The 19,296-nt window shown below is 34.4% G+C and overlaps 1 long non-coding RNA gene across 1 annotated transcript in view; it reads right to left on the bottom strand.

The window, feature by feature from the left end:
- LOC116150545 (uncharacterized) overlaps window positions 1-19,296 on the bottom strand; it is a 200,596-nt gene that overhangs the window by 31,153 nt on the left and 150,147 nt on the right. Inside the window, exon 5 of the long non-coding RNA XR_010380460.1 lies at window positions 10,785-10,890. This is a non-coding gene — a long non-coding RNA (uncharacterized LOC116150545). The remainder of the gene's footprint in view (window positions 1-10,784; window positions 10,891-19,296) is intronic.

Genomic DNA, 19,296 nt, shown 5'->3' with positions numbered 1-19,296 from the left:
ATAGTAGACTCCACAATAATTTGAAAGATACGTTCCTCAAATAGACACACATATCACACCAAACAGCTTTTTAGTGAAATCACTTCTGTCAAAGACCAAGTCTTGTCAGTGTAGGGAGAGGCCACTTTCAACTATGATACAGTGGAAAGCCACGTGGACGTGGCAGTATTTGCATCAACTTAAAAGATAAAAAGGTTTCTAGAGGTAGAAAGTATAGGAAATATGGAAATTGGTTTTGGACAGTATTTTTTAAACAGACACTAACACTTGAATGCAATGGAGTCAAAACTATTAGGAAACTGGGACTGTACACTCAATCAATCATGTTTCAGTTCACAAACTAGTAACAAATTACTTATACACCCTGGCAAAGGTTTGATTGGCAGGATTCCCAGGCATGTCTGTGGCCATTATAAAAATATAGATTCCCAGGCTCTGCCAAACCTACTAAGTCCAAATTCCTCAGTGAAAGCTGTGAATTCAAAAGACTCAAATAATGTTCCCAAGTCAAAGAACTGGACTTGGGGGTTTCAAATCGCAATAAAATTCATCAGGTCCATGTCACTTGCCACCAAAAGAACTTGAGAATCGGTCTACGACTGTTAAGATGTTTTAAAGCAGGAAATTATTTAATAAAGAAGTAATTCTCACTTAGGTCACCTTTTAGATGTCATACTCAGATTGGTATGGCTTTTCTGCTTCACTCTGGTTTTCAATGAGGAAGGATTTCATCACTTTTTCAAAGCACTAACTTGGAAAGAATATATACAATTAAACAAAAATTGGCCCACCCATGTTCATTCTGGTTTGAAAAAAAAATGTGTTGATGTGTTGGGTTTTCAAAGAGGCATATTTTACAAGTTATTTATAGTGAATGCCCATCTTCAAATAAATGTAATTGACACATATTTTGTATTAAATCTCAGATAAAGTAGTCTTATTAGTCTTTAGACTCATGGAATGGTCTAAAACTGAGAGGACGGACCATTTGTTTTATTGCTGGGAACTGGAATAGCTAATGGTCTGTAAAACAGCAAACGTAACGAATTTTATTCAGTTTGTCCACTAAATGTGTCTACTTGTTGGGTCTTCTCAAATAAATACTCTTAGCTGATTCCAGATTAGGTGCAGCAAGACACTCCCACACACTTGCATCTAGAGAACAAGTCTGCAGAGCTGCCTCTCCCTTTTCCTTCCCGCCTTGGGCTATGGTCTGAAACCAGATAACGTTTTCCGGTTTGTGTCCCCCAAAATGTTTAAGAAGAAAAAAAACTGATAACACATAAACACAAAAGTGAGCAAGCTCTTTAAATAGAGGAAGGACTTTGTGGGCTCATAAAAGTTGTAGAATCAGATTTTCCTTTTTTTTTTGGATATTTTGGCCAGCCGCCCTTTGAGCAGTACTGCCCACTAGCTGGCTTTCTTAGAATGGAGCGATACGCTTGATTCAAAGCTGTTTTCCACTATCAACAGGTTTAAATGAAAACTTTTAATTGTGGGTATGATAAATAGTTCAGAAACTCATTTCTCACCAAAGAAAACCTTGAAAACAGAATAAGTAACCAGATAGATGAATGAATGGTGGGTGGATGGATGGATAGACAAAGAGGTAGATACAAATAAGCTCAGAACTAAATAAAAGTCCGCCTCTGTAATTCTACATTTAAAACCAAAAAGTTAATAGTAATATCCATGACTTAAATTTCAATACGTGTACTCAAAATTTTTAAGACTTTAACATTTATTATGCTCTTCCACGTTTATCATTTTTGTTTGTTTAACTGCTAGGTTCACTAATTACCCCTAAAAGAGTTTGTTAATCTACAAGAAAATAGAGGACCGAGTGATCTTGATTTATTTCAATGCTGTGGCTTCCTAGATTTACACTTATTACTTCCTTTAAAAATGAAACACAACAAGCTAGTATGTTGTGTTCATGTCTTTTTATTTTAACCTTCAGAAGGCTAGCAGCACCCTGCCAGGCCTATAGTCAGTGTTTTAAATAAACTTGTTAAATTAAACTAACTATTGGCCACACTGCACATAAATTGCAGTCATAAGAGGAACAATGTGTGAAAGCAACTTTGTAATGACCCCGTAGAGCTGGGCAGATGAAAGTCTGGGGCATAGCGTTTCACTGGCTTGATCCATCTGCCACCAGTCACTTGTGGGAAGAGGCTTCTGTTTCTTGTCAGCCAACAATAGGAAGCACAGTGGGATTTAGTAGCTGCTGAGGCACCAAAGGACAGGGCACAGCACACACCACTCATGTCAAGTCGGGGATGGGATCCCAACTGCCTTATCCTCCCCATCTGGCAAGTAAACATTCTCCGTGCTGTTTTGCCTCAGATAGTACCTCGCTTACTAAGTCAGGGAAGAATGCACTCATTTAGTACGGAGCTTAGTAATCCTAGTTAGGAGAATAAAAATACATATGATTTATATTTTAACTCAGAGAGGCTCTCTATAAATTGAGAAAATCAATTATTTGGCTTGCTCAGATTTTTCCTTAGCCACCTCTGAATTATTATGTGATATAGTCAGGCAAAGTGGGATTTTAAATAATTTTACCAAAACACTATTTCAGTTTTCAACTTCACATCCTGTATGTTAACATAGCCAAAGTGAAAGATGAAAGGCAGTCCCCTCAGTTAAACTACAAATGGTTTTATTCCTTTCAAAAAAAAAAAAGAAAGAAAGAAAAGGTGGAATACTCATGATTTGCCATTTGATTCAGCACAAGGGGCCTGCCAAAATGGGAAATATTTGTATACAGTCAATGATCATGTAATTTGAAGGTATGAGGCTATATTAACAGTGTTTCTTTTGTTAAAAAAGCTTCAAAGCAGTCCCTTTGTTCAATAGGTCACAAACTCTTTTCTGATTTAAAGGGGGAAGAGACCAACATAATTTGATGTGCAAACATAGAATGTAATATTAATCTAAAATTGAAGAAAAAGTAATCCGTAATGTTCCAACAAGTAGAACTGTGGCAATAGTATGTCATTAGTAAACAAAGTTAGTAGCCATACTAAGACAAAGAGGAAGGCCCACCCCCAAGTCAGTGCATCTGAGGGAGAGAAAGATACTACTTAATGACTTCGGTATGCACTAGAGATCTTCCAGGAGACAGCAAGTTTGATTTTCTTCCATGCCCCAGTTCTTTGAATATCAAGGCCTCACTTTTGAGGAAACAAGTGAGAAAAATAGGGAAATAAATATAAAAGTGTTTTATTACTGTTGTTTTTGTTTCTTTGGGTTTTTTTGCTTATTATATTCATCTGTAAAGTTTTTAATGGATGTTTGTTATTAGTCAATGGAGTGAGGCACTAAAAATTTCCCTTTATATGGGGTAATACAGGCTATTAGCTTTGTGAGACATCTGCTAACAAAAAGCCAAGTGTGTATTTAGTTAAGAATAAAGAGAAAAGAAGGCCTGATGGTGCTATCAGAATCAGGCAACTTCAGTCACCTAGAAACAATGGACTTGATTATTTCTTTGGTCTATAATTCTGCATGCTCAGATGGTCATCCAGCCAAGGAGAAAGGGTTCTTATGAAATCTATACAGTACTGGGTCTTATAATGGATGGGGTAATTCTCTTTTCTGAATGTCCTGTCTTCTCTGGGTAAATCTTGACAAATTAGCAGGTAGCTACAGAAAGAGGGTTACATGGGGCACGTGTTCTAGACAGAGACAGTTACAGGGTGACCTCATGGGCCCCTATGCCTCAGCTCCCTTCCCATCCCTACCCCACCCACAAGTCTGCCTCTAGCCCTCAGCAGCTCTCGCCTAAACTCCTGCATATCCTCTGCTTGGTGTCTATTTTCTCATCCAATATTTGAACAGCAGAGCTATATTTTTAATGAAACACAACAAGGGTTCATAAATAAAACAAAAGGGATATTTTATAAACATAATGTTACAAAAGGTTCAGATTTACACATGACCACATCAGTCAATGAGAATGGCTATCAGTGGCAGTTACAGCCTCAACATCTAGCATATTTCTATGTTTTATCTTGGTTACACAGTATCAAAAAAATTCTGAATCACACAGACCTATTGTTCAGTTAAATAGAGTCAAAACTTAAAAGAACATTTGAAAGTAAAATCTGTATCTAAGTCATATTGCAAGGTTTACAAATTCACATTTCTCTAGTAAGTATCCAATTTAGAGAGAGTGGATGAATAGATTCTTTGATTGGGTAAATATTTACCATTAGGCAGGAAATAAATTTTAAATATCTGTAACACTATGAAATAGTTAATGATATATTTTTAAAATTTCAGATACTTAGTATTTATCTGTCAAATATCCATTCAATGTCTTGAAATAGTCATTTTTATTTTGTTTTAATGTTAGGTTCTTATTTTCATTTTCATTTCTGATACTTTATCTGCAGCTATAAGCAAAGCTTTGCCAAATTAAATCAGTTCAGCTCTTTAAAGGTATTGGTAAGGTATACAAAGCAATGCAACCCTTGTTTAAGGAATAATTACCCAAAGGATTTACTTTATCAGAAAACAAACAAAAAAGGTACTATTCTTCTGTCTCACTTGAAATACTTGATTCAGTACCTTGCCTAAAAGCATTGACCAAATTAGCATGGAAAAGGAAGTTTCTGGAATTTACTGTCAGTATGATTATAGGAAACTGAAAAATTCACAATTTAAGTTTGTGTCTAATAAAGAATTTATATGGACTTATCCAATACTATTAAGAGCAGCACAAGTATTTATACGTATATAAATAAACATATTGTAAAAAACATTAAGCTGTTCAGTGAATGATGAGAAGAAGATAAGAGCCTTAATTTTATGCTCTGAACGTTTTCTTTCAAAATGACATTGTAACTGCAAGGGCTATAATAACATTTACCAATTTCACAACATAAAATATATCATGGATTTAGGTAATTTTTACTACGTAAAAGGTGAATCCCAATGAATTACTAGCATTTACTTTCTTGTCATCCAGGAATTTGCTGTGAGAATTGTGGACACTTTTTTTTTTTTTTTTTTTTTTTTTTTAGGAAGCAGCATAGTATAATGTTTAAGAGAAAGTACAAAGCCAACCATCTCACCCCAAGCCTGGCTCACTAGCTTTGTGGCCTTAGATGGTTGTTTAACAATTCTGTGCCTCAGTCTCCTCTTCTATAAAGTAGAGAAAATGATAGTACCCACTTACAGGATTATTGTAAGAATGGCTTGGATTTAATCCCATATAGGCACATCCTTGACATTTATAGGATCTGGAACGTGAAGGAACACGAAGAATACCATAATTCTAAATATTTAAAGGTATTGAAAATGACAGTAAACAAAATATGCTCTATCTCTTATTTTGCAAATATATGCTCATAAGGATGTGGATGGCCACCAGTTTGAACTTAGAATTCCGGGCCCCTCAGAGTCTTGCTCTGACACACGGAGGCGTGAGAACAACTGGCTCCCAGTCTGCAGGCTGGCCTCCTTCTCCTGCCATTGCTGGCTCATTCCACACCCTGAGGGGCTCTCCATGGGTGGGTGGGGTCTCCTCAGCTGCATGTCAAAGCTCCATAGACACCCACTAGTCACACCTGGGCCACCCTTCAGTCCTAGGGTTGTATACACCACAGTATAGAACTACTTTGGGAGGATGATCCAGGTAAGAGCCCCCAGCAGGTCCTGGGAGTGAGCTTGAGGGCAGGGAATTCCAGGAACCATGACTTATAAAGGACAGCCTGAACCAGAGCTGTGGGCTTCAGTGGGGCTTGTCTCTTTGATTCCAAGGACTCAAATGCTTCGTGGAGAGGGATGTAGCCACAGAAGGACAAAAATAGGACCCTCTAAAGCATGGGATCCAGGGCAGGGGCCCCTCTTGCCCAGAACTAAAGGTATTGTGAAGTGTGACTCACATCATAGCCTAAGGCACTTTTTTTTTTTTTAAAAAAGGAGCTCTTGCCATTATGTGCTATTCTATTTTCAAGTCATTTTTCACTAGTTATGAAATTAGTTTGTGCTATAACTTATCATATTTTATTCATCCTAATCACTCTCATCACAGCCGTCATCAAATGCCATCTTTAATTTTTTGTTTATAACCAAAAATCCACTTCTGGTTTCAAAGGTAATTATTTCACCTCTCCTATGAAAAAGTTGTTGATAAAAGCTAGATCAAAAAAGAATCCACAGAAAATATTCAGTAACATTGTCGAATATGAAATAATAAAATATAAAAACAGTCAAGTGTTAAAAAAAAGAGCATCAAAACTTAATCTAAATGCAAAGGGAACTATAATATTATGTTATCTCCACCCTAGGCATCGTGCATTCACTTATTACAGCCCAACTATGATTAAAGACGCTGAGGACCTGCACCCAGCTGCTCTGCCGGCACCTTGTCATGTGTGTCATTCCCGAAGCCTGGGTCTAGAAACAGTAGTTTGACTCAAATACTGTCACAGGGCTGGATGGGTCACACCATGAACGAACATCCACAATGAAAGCAAAGGCTGAATGCAAAATCAAAATCAGAGCAAGAAATGCCTGATCAAATATATTTTTTAAAGCACTTTAAATAAACGTTCAAAAGCAGTCAGCTGTTCTCAGCTCAGCATACAAGTGAGTTAACCCAGCAGCACCTCTTAATACGATGAAGTCTCCAATATTCAAAATTCTTTACTACGTGCGTTTTTTCATAAGAAAAACATTTCCCATTTTACTATCAAGGTGGTAGCAGACAGGCCCAGGGGCACTGGCTCATGTCTTTCCCTGGAATCCATCACGGAAAGGCAGTGGCTTAATATCAGCAACACAGTCCTCCCCAGAGGCCTGGCAGGGCTCTGACAGGTCCAGTTGTCTCTGTGATGAGACATTTTGGTGCTTCTTCACTCAGTAATGGCTCGTGTAAGGGGACCTGCAGTTGACTCCACGTACTGAGAATTCCTGATGGAGATATGAACACTAACCAGGCTTTATTACAGCAAGATGCTTTGAACCTTTCTGCTCCTAACCTTCTTTCTATCTTGAAGTGGTGAAGGTAACTACTTATTCCACTGATCAGCATATTAATTATAGTTTTAAAATGTTAAATTATTTTTTAAAAATCTCATTTGGGTTAAATGTTTGAAGATTGCGCTTAGCATCTCCAATGAACTCTTTGGTTCCAAGGAACAGTTAAAACATAGGCTCTTGCCCATTCTCCACACTGTTACCAGGGTGACCATGAATTAGACATCCCTGCTTAAAAATTTAGCTTGAAAATACAGTCCAAACTACTTAAAGGAAATAGATTTTGAATCCATGTCTATTCTGTCTCTCTAAATCTATATATCTACTACCCCTGCAGTAAACTCTGTTCTTTCCTTAAGCAGACTGCTTGTAATGGACTCACCTTCCTATGATAGAATGTTCTATGCTGAGGACATTCTATCTTGATTAGGCTCAGCATTGGTTGGATGAGAAAAGGGTGGAACTCAAGTCTAAGCGATTATCAGGCCCTAACATGACTCAGGAGAAAGATAATCATACTTTTGGAAAGGAGATCTCAGTCAACACAAATAGAGACACCACTACCTGGAATGATCTGATTGGTCAGATCAGGGAATGTAAAAACTGAGATTCTGCATGATGATGGGAGGCCTTGCAGGCTTGTGTTTCTGATGTTAACTGAGGCGAAGAAGAAATAAAAGACATACTGTGATTTATTTTTAGGGCAAAGCGGCTATTTGATTCCCATTGTGCATTATTTATTGAATTTTGTTCCTCACTGCAGATCAAGTGGTGAGACTGGTGGTGTCATGGGTTGGGGAAAGATGGAGAGGCTGGCAGTCTTACCTGCAGCATATAGCTCCATAAGTCTTCCTTAAAAAATGTTTTTTTTTCCAGCTGTTCCATGCCTATAAACTACTCTCAAACACAGGTAATCACTATCAGCAGAACATTGAAACTAGTTTATTTTGATGATTCTATGAAATGGATGTGAATGTGCTGAGAAAAACAGACTCTTTACCTTCTAGAATGCATCTATAATTCAACTGACTACATCTTACTAATTTGCTCAAAAAAATCTAGTTGATCTTGTTATTTTCTTTCCAGCTATGGGAAAAATTCATAAAACATGCCTTGCTCAATCAAGAAAATCTGTAGAGATTCATAAGAATGAGTCCTCTGAGAATCTGAAGTCAGTTATACTATAATATGATAAATATCATCATAGGGCCCATCTCATATGATTATTGGATTACCTAAAATACTGCATATGTAGAGTACCTACTGATGGTTCAATTTTTTATAATTATGCTTATTTTTATTTTAGCAAGTTTATTAAAATTTGTTCCAAGTCTTGATTCCTGTCTAAATTACATGGTATTAATTAATAAATACTCAAAACAAAATAAGTGTAATATTTAAGAATTGACATATGAATTCCTCTTAGGAAAGAATTTATTCTTGATAAACTCTGGATTAAGGAAGATAAGACCCAGGGGGGACATGTAACTCCCCTCCTTAACTTATTCATTCCTTCATCATTCCGAGTGCTTACTATTAGGCACTGAAATTATAGGAACAAACAAAACAAAGTCACTGCTTGCATAAGGCTAATGTTCTACTAGGGGAGACACAGGGAAACAGACACACAGATACATAATTTCAAAGAGTGGTTAAGTTTCATGAAGCAAATAAAACAGGGCAACAAGACAGAATTACTAGGCAGGTTAGGGGGCTTAGGATGGATAGGATGGTCACAGAAGGCATCTTTGAAGAGGTGACATTTAAATCAAGACCCAAATGAGGCAAGGCAGCAGGTAAAGAGAACTCAAAGCAGAGGGAAGAACAAGTGCAAAGGATCTGGTTTGGGAACAGACTGCAAGTTGGCAGGGCACCAGGAAGGTAGGTTGGCCAAAACTTAAGGCATGAACAGCTTTGGATTTGATTGATTGATTGATTGATTGATTTAAATTAATCTATGTACTATTAATTAATTTTAAATGACTTTTATTTAAATTGAATTTAATTAAACAATACTGAAGTATAAAAATGAAAGGAACAGTCATTCTCACTCACCCAGTTCATATCCCTAAAAGGAACTGCTATTATAACTGGGGGGTATTCTTCCAGTTCATAATATGTTTATTTACTTCCAAAATTCGAAACATCACACAGATGCAGCATATATATGTAATGGAATGCAACTCACCCATAAGAAAGGAGGATATTTTGCCATTTGCAGCCCTTCATTCATTTTTTTTTCCCACTTCAAAAACCAGAATTTTATAACTGGCATAAACATTTCCATTGCATCAAAAATACTTAGAAATAAACTTAACCAAGGAGGTTACCTATACTCTGAAAACTGTAAAACACTGATGAAGGAAATTGAAGATGATACAAACAAGTGGAAAGATATCTTGGGCTCTTGGATTGGAAGAATCAACATTATCAAAATGGTTGTATTACCCAAAGCAATCCACAGATCCAATACAACCCCTGTCAAAGTACTCACAACATTTTTCACAGAACAAGAACAAACAATTTCAAAATTTATATGGAACCATAAAAGACCCTGCACTGTCAAAGCAATATTTTGTAGGTCTTTTTTTTTTTTTTTTTTTTTACTCTTTCCTCTTTTTGTTCTCTTTTCTTATGGGTTGATGACTAAAGTTCCTTTAACATTTGTTGTAAAGCTGGTTTGGTGGTGCTGAATTCTTTTAGCTTTTGTTTATCTTTGAAGCTTTTGACTTCTCCATCAAATCTGAATGAGAGCCTTGCTGGATAGAGTATTCTTGGTTGTAGGTTTTTTCCTTTTATCACTTTAAATATATCTTGCCACTCCCTTCTGGCCTGTAGCGTTTCTACTGAAAAATCAGCTGATTTTCATTCATTTTAAATGACTGCTCAATATCACACTGTATGGAATATCCTTATTGATTTAATTAGGCTCTTATATAAGGAAACTTGGTTTCAATTTTTGCTATTACAAACAATACTATTATCTAAATCTTTGGGTGTATATATAAATTCATGAGTTTTTCCAAAGCACACTTCCAGAGGGGCTGACGGACTGATGGAAATGCCCATCAGGAAGGATGGCTGAAGGACTCAGGGTGGCCTTATACTAAATGTAGGCATTCTTCCTGTGGCAGTGTAAATGCTTCTGCCCTCTTAATCCCTCCTTGTCCCAATCTTCCAAAAAGTTCTCTACACTCATTAATGTTTCATTTGCACGGGCTACGTTATTGTTTTGTGAGGAAAAAAAGAATTCAGAGTGTAAATCTGGAATGATTTGGTGGATAAAAGAGACAAGAAACACAGAAACCCAGAGACAGGCTGGAGGAAGAGTAACCATTAAGCACTGAGGCTACCTGGATTTCACTGACGTTTTGAGAACTGTTTCCTTCTTCCACAAGGTGGGTATCAAGATTCAAGGCAATCTTATCTAGATCTCAAGGAAGACAAGGTGGCCCCAGCTGACATCTGGGTTACATATTTAATGCCCAAACATCCAAGGAGGGGGAAAATCAGTCAAGCTAACTCTTTTGATTTCATGTAAACAAAATAACCAATTGATGGACTGATTGCTTCACTTGTTTTGGATTTCTATATACATAGCCACATGCCAGTGATCAAAAATAAATCATCATTTTCAAATTCAGAACAATGTACAGAACCATGCTATATTGTTCACAACAATCTATGTCATAAAGAACAATGTATCTACTAAAGTCATTCTCACTTCTCATTTTTGCAAGGTACCAAAAACATTAATTATAGCCAAGTAATGAATAATTATTACTTACCCAGAATGCAAACAGCCTCGTTCATAATTGTGACTTCTTTGCCTTTCTTCCTTCTATCAGTAGTGTGGCACTTTACTATTCATGGTTATTTTCACAATAGGGTAGACTGAGAAAAAAGAATAGACATCAGTATTAATATTTTTAACTGCCCTACTAAGTGTTTAAGGGCAATACCAATATTTTTATTAAATAAGTTAGAGATTTCCATATATTTAATTCATGTTTTCATTTAATTTTTTAAAAACAAATACTGTTTCAGCTATCAGAAATGAGCCAATTACTATCCATTCCCCTAAATTAAAAATTTAGAAAGACATTGAGTAGCATCTACTTGTACCTGTGTATGAAAATCATTATACATCCATTGTGGAAAATACAAGTATATATTAAAAAACTGAATGATTTGCTCTGCTTGCTTGTAGTTTCTATATTTCTATATTATTTTGGAAAATTGGAACTTAATAAATTACGCAGATGTTAAGCTAAAATGTGGATTATCAAAATAAATTAGAAAATCTACTCCAGTAAAGATCCTTTAATAATTATTATAAATCTAGAATTATATAGCTATAGGCCTATCAAAAATCAGAAAAAAGACTCATATTCATCTTGATTTTTTCTAATTCCCATGGCTTCAATTATCATCTGTTCAAAATGTATATCTAGACTAGATTCCTCTTCTGAATTGCAAATCTGCATCTCCAGCTGTCTGCTAGAAATACCCACTTAGGGTTTCCAGGCACACCTCAAAGTCAGCAAGTTCAAACTACCTAAGAAAGTTTTTCCACCTAAAGTTGATTTTGCCTTCACAGTTTCTCATCTTAGTTAAGGGCAGCACCATCTAGGCATCCAATTGATCAAGCAAAATTCCTTCTCACCTTTTCTCTCACTCTTCATATCCAATTACTAGGTCTTGTTTAATTTGCCTCCTAAATATTTCTTGGCTCGTTTTAGTTCTTTCCATCCTCACTGTTTCTAGGCTAAGATCACTACTTCCCTCACCTGAGTGACACAGTCCACCTGAATGGGGCCCCTCGAATTGTAGAGTAGACAATGTTTGCAGCCCTTCTAACCTAATCTTTTATCACCTTCCTCTCAAACTGTACCCTGTAACTTATTAAATATCTTTTAAGTCCTTAAACATTTCATGCTCTCTTACTTTGGAGCCTCCAGACGAGCTGTGCCCTTTGCCTAGTGTATATAGCATAGATATATATGTAGCATATGTATGTATTATGTATATGTTTGCATATGCTATATATATTTATATACACACACTTATATATAGTTTGCTCTGAGAAACTCTTTATCATCACGCCTATGATCCAATTTGGAAAATTGGAACTTAATAAATTCTACCACATTTCACTATAAATCTATGCATTATTTCCTTTTTCTTTCATAAAATACTCTAACATTCACAGCTCTACCACCACGGCTGGGTTGGGAGTCCCACCAATATAATCGCAAAATATCTGTTACTTTCTAATCAGAGCACTTATTACTTTTATTATAATTACTCATTTGGCTGAGTATGCCCTCTGAGGGCATTAAGGATGTGTATTTTTTTTTTATCACTGTGTCTTCGATATTTAGCACAACTACCAGGGTAGACACAGGAAATATTTCCTAAATGGAAGAATTAATGAATCAATACATACATGTTAATATTTCAAGCAAAAATATAATAAGGCAAAGATCATGACCTTATTCAACCCAAGAATTATGGTGAAGTAGGAGATATTTGTAGATAGGGTTAATGTCTTTATCTTTATCCCATCTGTAAGGTAAATTGTAGTGCTTATTCTTTGTCTCCAAAAGCTGAGGGTTACTAACACTGCCTCTCTAAGTAGAAATGCTCCAGGAAAGGCTGGGGTCCATGACGTGCCATTTCCTGATTTCGCCATGTCTGGACACGACAGCTCAGTTCTAGATGAACGCAGCCAGACAACTCCCAAGGCTGTAAATAAAATCTCAAGTTGCCAGAATATTCTTTTCAAAACAATAATTATTAGCACAACAAAATCACGCAAATAAGAAATGGAAAGGGCATGACAGGTCATCTAATCTCTCCCGTGAGAATTCTCTCTTAGATGTTGGCCTCAATACTCTTCAGGGTGAACTTTAAGTACAACCAGTGATGTAAACCCACAGTTGTCCTCGGAAGGCTGTTGTGTAAACCAAAAGTTTTCATTGCTTCTACTTGGATAAAATGCTTTTAAATCTGCCTTTTCCTCAATGTGCGCATTTTACTCTAGTTTTCTTGTGCCTCTATCTTTTCAGGTTTTATAAATAAAAATAAGTGGTGATATAATCTTGGAGTAGTAGTTTTCATTCAACTTAGAGTTCAGTTACAAGCAGCAAATGTACTCTTTCCATTTAAAGGTAAACCCAATGGGGACAATAATGGTTTTCTTTTCTGTTAAACATGTTTTTATTTCATTCTGTTGATGTTTAAAAATTGAAAGGGGTACATAAGAATTTGTCAGCAGGTTAAATCTTCAAGAGAATCTTCAGGCTCATTTGCTGTGATGCAAAAAATTGCAATGGGATACTGTTTATATGAGCTGTCGGCCAGAACTGGGAAATGTTTAGGTTATACAGGATGCTATGAAAGTTATTTTTATTTAACATTTTAATCTTATTTTTGCTTGAGAATTTTGCTGGTATCATCTCAATACATTACTCTTTCATGTAATTAAACATACCTTTGTTTAATGTATAAGACAATATGACTTTTCATCGGCAATATTTCCCAAACATTAGTCTTCTGTGTACCTGAATGTTGACCCTATCTTATACTATTTTACCATTTTCCAGTGAATATTTTTCTTGAGATGGCATACTTGTTTCAACTTAAATATATTTTAAATTATGTTTATGCCATTTAATCACTTGCTTTTTTCTAATACATATAAATGCATACAATTTAAAATATTATTGGATAACTTCTAAAATTATCTTTTAGCTCACGTTTTGGAAAAGCCATTCTACCACATTTCATTATCAATCTATACATAATTTCCTTTTCTTTCATAAATGACTCTAACTTTCACAGCTATTTTTTTCTTTTTATTATTGATGTATAGCCAGTTTATAATATTGTGCCAATTTCTGGTGCAAATGTTTCAGTCATACATGTACATACATATATTAGTTTTCATATTCTTTTTCAATATTGGTTACTACAAGATATTGAATATAGTTCCCTGTGCTATACAGTATGAACTTGTTTAGCTATTTTATATTTAGTAGCTAGTATCTGTAAATCTTGAACTCCCAATTTACCCCTTCACACCCCCTACCATATCTGGTAAACATAAGTTTGTTTTCTATATCTGTGAGTCTTTCTATTCTGTAAATAAGTTGAATCAGAGTCCCCTCCAATTATGTGCCCAGGAGTGGGATTGCTGGATCATATGGTAAATCTCTTTTTAAATTTTTAAAGAATCTCCATACTGTTTTCCATAATGGCTGCACCAAACTACATTCCCACCAACACTGTAGGAGGGTTCCCTTTTCTCCACACCCTCTCCAGCATTTATCATTTGTGGACTTTTTAATGATGGACATTCTGACTGGTTTACAGTTATTTTCTGATAGTCTACTAGCAGTTAAAAACCTGTATCGTATATATTATATTTTAAATTTGTCATTTTGTTCTTTTGTTACTACAAAAACCCATTTAATTTAAACAAATATAGAGAAACCACAAGCATGATTTATAAAAATTAAATGATTAATTTTTTTCTTTCATATGTTTCTAATAGAGGTGCTACTGAACTTCAATAAGCAGGTATAATATATAATAAAACCTAAAATATTTTAAACATTCTGTTCTGTTGACACTAGTTATTGCCTAAATATTAAGCACTCATACTTTTTTACATAATAAACATTTTTAAAAGTCAACTTAAGTCAAACATAAATTCTAAATTAGATACTGATTTATATGAACTCATATTTAGGTCTGATTGTTTTCTTTGGTTACTATATTGGGTACCTCTGAAAACACTTCTACTTCAAAATTACTGAGGAAAAATAGTTTTAACAACCAATAAATAGAAGCTTACGGAACTTTGACCATTGTGAAAACCTGCTGCAGTTATCCTCCAAGTGGATACATTGCCATCTCTTATTTTTGTTTATGATCTTTTAGCCAGTTCCCAGTTCCATGTGACTCTGTTCTCATCCAAAGCAATTATAATTAATTTGCAAGTAAAAGTTCATGATCCACTGTTTCAAATGCTTCACTGGAGCCTAAATACATGACGTCGATTCCATCCTCTTCATCCAGTTAGTTCTGTAACTCTGTCAAACAAGCCTATCATCATGGTCTGGCATGATTTGTTCATTACGGACCATGCTGCTCAAGGTTCCATTATCTTCTAACTGTTTACAGATTGTCCTTCAATTTTTTCTTCCTTACTTCACTCCATATTGATCTATTGCTTAGTTGTGTGTAAACATTTGATTTATTTGGGCATGTTTACAAAGGAGAAAATCTGAAGGAAAGTAACTTGTAGAATCACTTTAATAGCTTTCTGCAAATTACACAGCATTTAAATGAGATGCATTGCGATCTTGGGTCTTGTTTTATATTTCCTTAACTTTACATAAAATCCTTTTCATGAGAATTAATAAGGATTTCTGCATTATTAATTTGTGGGTCCTTGTATTTTCAAAGGACAATGAAACTAGGCTAATGAGAGAAGAATGTTTTGGCTCAGAGGGTTCATACAGTAAAGCAATATGTTCCATCATGACTCAGATAGAAAATGAGCTAATTGTAGGACAGAGTGGAGTAAATTAAAGAGGATCTAAGAAAGTCTACAAAAGGGAGAAAATTAATTTATAACATTTATTTATAATATATAATTACAAATATTTGACTTTTTATAAGTATTTGAATGGCTGTGATATAAAACTGATTGTAAAAGTAAAAAAAAATCATAACCTTTAATATTCCTGATGCCTCAACAGCCCATTCATGGCAATTATTGGTAAGATCTGTAATAAGCAATAGTTTTAATGATATCAATTACCACTTGTATTGGCTCCAATTTCTATAATAGTTAAATTGCTTCATTACACATGAATAAGCTTAAAGTGTAGAAAAGTCTGCTCCTTTAATGTTTCTCCTGGAAATCTGCTGATATTTGCTGATTGTATAGCAGTGTCTCTTTCTTAAAAAAAAAAAAAAAGAAATTCACAATATAGCAATTGCTTTCAACCTTCAAAATTATTAAAGTCTGAGAAATTAAGGATTTCTAAATTATATTTCCTTTCTGTTCAGGGTAATTAAAAAACATGTTTGTAAAAAGCTGTAATTTTTATAAAGTTATTTTCAAATTGAATATCCATGTGTATATTTTGTCTTAACCTGATTCAATTCAGTAAGAAGGTATTTACATTTATAACTAAAGAAAGCACTTATTTTTTAAGTAGATAAATATCTGATCAAATTTCAGGCTAGGACTTGACCACAAAAGGGCTTGGCAATTTGAAATTTAAGTAGGCATATGTTAAATAGTCCTATAATTGCTCATAGGGGCAGGAGGTGGGTGTTTACAATCAAAGAAAAGGGAAAACTTAGTTCATTTTTTTCCAATCAAGTCACTAGTTTCTGGAGAATTCTGTAAAATTATAAATGAGAAAGAGTAATAAATTTTTGTAAATTTAATTACACATGATCTAAAGGCTAACTGACATGTAATATTGAAATAGTGTAGAAGAAAGTGAAAAAATGTTTTCTTAATTGAAAAATTTTTTATAACACTTTCTATTTGAAGAGTTAGATCCCCCTCAGATTTGCTTACTGACAATGTATTTATTTATTTCTTCAAGATTTAAATAAAAAACATATTAAAGGGTGATTCCAAATCTCAAAATTTTAATTCTTATTTTCCACGTTTAATGTTGATAGCTCTTTTTATTTTTTAAAGGTTCTTATTGTTCTGATAAACACATTTGATGATTAAACAATTCCCACTGAAAGTATAAGGTTTTTCTGTTGTAGTCACATGAATGAGCATATCACATGGTAATACAATAAAAAAAAAAATTGACAATGATGGTCTTTTGGGTAACACAGTAGAGCCTAACACAGGTAAAAGGGCCCTTCCCTGCCTTGTTCATCTCAATTTATTCACTAAATACGTTAAACTTGGAAAGTTTAAATTTTTGCTTACAAGAAAATCTCTATTTGCATTTTTAATAGTAGAAATTCTAGATTCACAGAAACAAACAAAAAAGTCACTAAATTAAGACATAAGTCTGATTTAAATTCACTAGAAAACATTTTTAACTGTTTCCATATGATACCTAAAAAGGCTAATAAGAAAACAATTTGTACTTCTACTTCAAAGCATTTTTTATTATTTTAATTTAAATATGTATTTATTATCATTTGTCTAAGGAAATATCATCTGTTCAGTGATGACAGGGGAAATATGTAATCTGTTCTCTACAGAAGTCTTGATAATCTAGAATAATACTTGATTTGATACATAGAAAACCCTTGGTACATATTTGCTGAGTGAATTCATGCATCAGCTAGGGTTTAAGCAGAGAAGAAGAAACAGTAGAAGATCTGTTTTAAGACCCTACCACCCCACCATTTTGACTGGCAGAATTTCTTTTCCATCACGGAAGTCTCAGCTCTACTCTTCAAGCATTTCAACTGATTGATCAGGCCCACTCAGGTTATCCAGGATAATTTCCCTTACCTACAGGGAACTAACTGATTATGGATTTTAATCACATCTGGAAAATATCCTCATAGAAACATCTAGATTAATTCTTGATTGAGTAACTAGAGACCACAACCTAGCCAAGCTGACACAGCAAGACTTGGATAAACGGAGCAGGCACTATCTTTTTCCATAGTAGGTAACTCATCCTTGAGAATTTAAACAGAAGTAGATTGTCCACCCTAAAGGTACCATTTATTTAGCACTTATCATATGCTTTTAAGTCTGTCTGATTTTAAGCTTTTGATGTATATTAATCATTTCCAATAATTTCAAGAACCTTGTATTTTGTTCTCATTTTACAGAAGAGAAACTTGACATTAAAAAAGAGTAAGAAACCTTCAAAGTTAACCAGCTGGTGAGGATTGAAAACTAAAATATATTACTGCCAAAGCCCTAACTCTTAAAAACTATAATCCTAGTATGGCATTATTAAACAAAAATTGGCATATAGAGAAAGGGAAAAAAAGAAATGTTTAAGTGTGTCATTTGAGTCAAGAATTTCGAACTCATTGCAATATACTTGTCCTTGACTCCTACTCTCTACTGATGTGTTCATCTATATCACTCTTCAGCATTCCTGAGAAAGTGCTGAAAGAATATAGGATGGTTGAGATAATGATTATAAAGATATTTATCATCATTTGTGTCTTATTACAACAGTATATTTTGAAAGCCACTAAAGTGCTTTTTTTAGCCAACAACAGTAGGAAAAACAAACTTTTCACATGTTCAACTGTCAAAGCTTATGCTAAAATTATTATTGATTTTTATTTTACTCAATGTCTGGGTCTAGTTTTCAGAAATTTTCAAAACTGAAAAGTAAGAACAAGATCTCAGCTTTTTAGCATGCAATAAATTATTTCTCTATGGCAGTTTTTTATTCTACTTTCTCTTATTCTGCTTTACTACTTAGTTTTCTGATTTACATAATTAAGCCCCTAACTACCATTATGTACATATCTTAAATATAGTCTGGTCCTCTAAATCATATAGAAATAATAAAGAGAGAGATCAAAAAGAATTTACCTATATGTAATCAAATAGGTTATTCTTTATTACAAATTTTAACTAGTACTGTCTAGTCTAAACTTACAGAAGTTGGGACTTTGATAGTGAATTTGATTTGTGAATTTCATAATCAATGTCAACCTGCTCATTATTTTACAAACCTAAAAATTCTAATGATAAAATGACATCTTAAGAAATAAAGTTAGTAATTCATTTTAGCTTTTTCACAACAAAAAACTAATCCCTTTATATGATATTAAACATCATTTTCTTTAATTTAATGTTTAGGCTACAATGCTAGCTGTAAGTTAGGTGACTGTCCAAAAAATGGAAATGAAAGAGAACGTGCAGAAAAGTCCAGATACAGTCCAAAAAGAAGAAAGCCTTCCCAAAAGAAAGAAAAATGAAAACAGATGCAGTGTCATCCTCCATTACGCTAGCCCGTGCATGGTTCTTGCTAAAGAACAGACATTCAGTCTGCTTTGAATTATTTGTCACTTGGCTTCTTTATACTTCCATGCCTTATTTTGCATTTTGTTCACTACTCATTGTGTTACACAATCTACATTCTGCAAAAATTATGTTAATATATATTCTTACCAAGGATTAAGTTATGTATAGCCAAGTTTAGAACCTTCACAAACCTTGATGGTTTAGACTTTGCAACCAAACTTAATCATTTGGGGGTCCAGGTTCACTTGTTCTTGGCCCAGTTGAATGTAAAAGTCCAATGAATCTGACTTTAAAAG

Source organism: Camelus dromedarius, chromosome 3, assembly GCF_036321535.1.
Source record: "Camelus dromedarius isolate mCamDro1 chromosome 3, mCamDro1.pat, whole genome shotgun sequence".
Taxonomy (NCBI): Eukaryota; Metazoa; Chordata; class Mammalia; order Artiodactyla; family Camelidae; genus Camelus; species Camelus dromedarius.
The sequence above is the reverse complement of the archived record's forward strand: the minus strand, read 5'-3'. Positions and strand labels throughout refer to the sequence as shown.